Genomic DNA, 3,309 nt, shown 5'->3' with positions numbered 1-3,309 from the left:
ACACACACACACACACACACACACACACACACACACACACACACACACACATACACACTCACACACACACTCGCACACATGCATGCATGCATGCACGCACACACATATACACATACTCACACACTCAGACACGTACACACATATGCACATACACACACGCGCACACACACTCACACACACACGCACACATGCACGCATGCACACACACACACATACACAAACAAACACACACATACGCACACACACACGCGCACATGACTGGGCATTTCCCCTCGCCCTAAAGGCTCTACCTTTCAGGGCTTCCTAAACAATCATAAGCATTTATAAGCATGTTGAGGCTATGGTATAGTTCGAAGTCTAAGACAGCTTTGAATTCCTGCAATAGTAAGAAAACTTAGTTTGCTAAGCCTGCCAAGTTTTCAGTTCAGGTGTTTGCTTCTGTGTTTGTGTTTACAGAAAAACTCATTATTCTTTTGAATGTCACTGGGCTGAAGTTGAGTTTTGATTCGTATGTTCATAGCAAATTTTGTTATTCTGTTTCCTATTCATGGATAACCATGGAGAAGACAAAGTAGTATAATCAGCAAATTTTAATGATGAACTCACAGAACAAGCAGGCTTGACGTATCTTTGTCAAATTGTTCTAGATTATCAAAGCAATATGTTAATAGATCTTCCAAATGGATTTACAAATAGAATTACAGCATTATCGTTCAGCTGCGGACCCCCTTCCCAGCGAGAGTGGCTTTAGCTAGGTGGAGATGGACAGGAAAGCGTATTGCAAATACAACAGACTCGCACCGAGGCGTCTTAGTAGGTTACACAGCTAAATATTTTAACACTTTGTTTTTTATAAATTGATTTGCCTGTGGCGCCTATTGGAACTTTTATTCAGCAAAAAACTTTATCGAGGGACATGAGCACTGTCTCTCATACTGAAAGTAATTTCAAAGGACACAACAACTGTGGTAAATACGCGTTAGAAATGGGCGTGGGTGGGGGTGGAGGTAGTCAAAGGTCAATGTGGGTTCAATGACCATGTAACGTAACTGGAACTAATTCCGTAGAGCAATAGTGGCTAAATTAAGCAGGACCCTTCCATGTCAGGGATTAATGTTGAATCCATACATGATGCTCTGATCACTGATTAGTCTACTTTCGTTCTTCTTGCGAGTTCTTTTTATAGAAATTGATGAACTTGAGTGGAGCTTCGTTTGATAGCTGATTGTCCTTGCAGTGAAGTTTCTCGGCAGTTCTGTAGCTAGTTCTCCCATTGCGGAGCACAGCCCTCCCATTGGTCTTTCCAGTGCAGCAAAACGGACGAATTTTGCAGCGGATAGTAATAAAATGTAGATCTAGTAAACATTAAGCACATCTCGTGAATTTAACTCGTCACTGATATGCGAAGCCTTTATTGGGAAATATCAATTATCTCTCGCGACTCGCGGGCCGTGGGCATAGACTTCAAATTGATCAAAAGCCGATATTTAATCAATTTTTGCTCCTTCATTGTTTTGAATTCTCAATCAATCTAGCATTTTATTCTTGTTCACTCCTCTATCACCCCCCCCCTCCCCCGCTCACCATTCCACCCACTTTCTTTTCATCCCTTCAGTGGCTGTTTCTTGGATTTTATTGTCCTCTCACTTTTCTTAGTTCCTGGTTTCACATTCAATTTTCATTCCTTCCTTTCGCTATTTCTTGTTTTCCCTTTTAGCTTTTTACACAGTGTTCGTCATTTAGAGTGCTTATAGGGTTTTCATGGGATTGTCCTTATGGACACTTGAACTTCCCTGGTGAGTTCTTAAAACACCATTCTTTTGGGGGACATTCGAGTAGAATATTTTAACACTGGACTCTCTATTTCTGGCCGCTGTGATGCAGTAGGTTTCCAGCCTGTTCTGCAGAGGGAAGTTCAAAGTGGAAATTAAACAATCTTTTCGTCGTTCTCAGAATATTTGTAGCCAACTCGGTGCCCCGACGAGTGTCAAGTATGTACTGTACTGTGTGTCCTTAAATTGCCTTCTTTAGTAGGAGAGCACCCCCCCCCCCCAATTAAAAAAACCCAACATCACCACAAAAAACCTGAGTCACATACATTTACATTTTGACATTGATGGAGCTTGTTTTGTTGGAGCTTGGTCCTCCTGCAATATCCTGGTTCTTTCGGCAAGTCTGCCTGTCCATTGCCAGCAGCACCGATGTAATGGTATCGTTCTATGGATAAGGGCGTATAGCCTAGCAACCAAGTAGCAGAGCTAATTGTTTAGATGGTTCCTCAGACTTGGATTACTGTAATGTTTGTTGGAAGTCTGTCAACTAATGATGGACACATATTTTGTTACTACATTGTATGCATTGTATGTCATGTCAGCATTTGTAGAAAAAGCTGAGGCTTACAATTTAAAAAAAAATTGTTTTCGAAAGGTCTTGAGCCAGTTTTATCAGGAGTTTTTTTTCTCCATAGCTTACCTCTATTTTTTTTCGTCAGCTGAAGCGTCTTTAAATTGTAGTATCGAAAGGTGAAGTGGTTACGCTGCTGGGCTTGCAACCTTGCAGTGACATGCTCAAAACCTGTTCTTGGTCCCGTTACCTCGTTCTTGGTAAAACATTAATTTTTTCACACATTTTCCCACTTCAAACATGAGATAATGGACTCGGCAGGGACAGTGGGATGTCTTGTCAGTACATTATATTATTTTAGTATTTTTGCGCCTGTAAAATGGCTGTCGACTGCTTCTAAAAAAGCTGCGTTAAAGGCTCTGCCAGGGTAAAATAATAATTATTATGTTGCCAATCGCATGGTCCAGTGTCGAGACGTCTTATGTAGTCTGTCAAAATGATTTTTTTGAGAAATACTGAAAGTTTCAAAGAGATATACGAACTAGAAATAATCTAAAATGTGAAGAATACAACCCCTGGGGTACAAAATGACCCCAGGCGTACGGATGGGGTTAAAAAAAGTGTCCTCAGAATTCGGTGGCGCCCTCTTCGAAAAAGCGCGAGCTTTGCGAACAGAGTTACCCTACTTGTGTGAAAAACAATAAAAGTGAAACTAACAAACTGCTATTCCTATTCTTCTGGAGAAACGAAAGAGAGCTTCAAAACAAGGACTGCAGCGTCATCTGAAACAATGAGGGTACTTCCGTGGACACTTTTTTGGCTGAATGAACAATCTTGTTATGTACGATCTTTAGTACATGACAGTGTTTCTTAGGCGTTCTTGTTTGATTCCTGTCTATTGTACTTGTTCAAATAATCACACATTCTTACTCTTACACATACACACACACACACACACACACACAA

The sequence above is a fragment of the Aplysia californica genome, unplaced genomic scaffold (assembly GCF_000002075.1).
Source record: "Aplysia californica isolate F4 #8 unplaced genomic scaffold, AplCal3.0 scaffold00701, whole genome shotgun sequence".
NCBI lineage: Eukaryota > Metazoa > Mollusca > Gastropoda > Aplysiida > Aplysiidae > Aplysia > Aplysia californica.
This window is presented reverse-complemented; position numbering follows the sequence as displayed.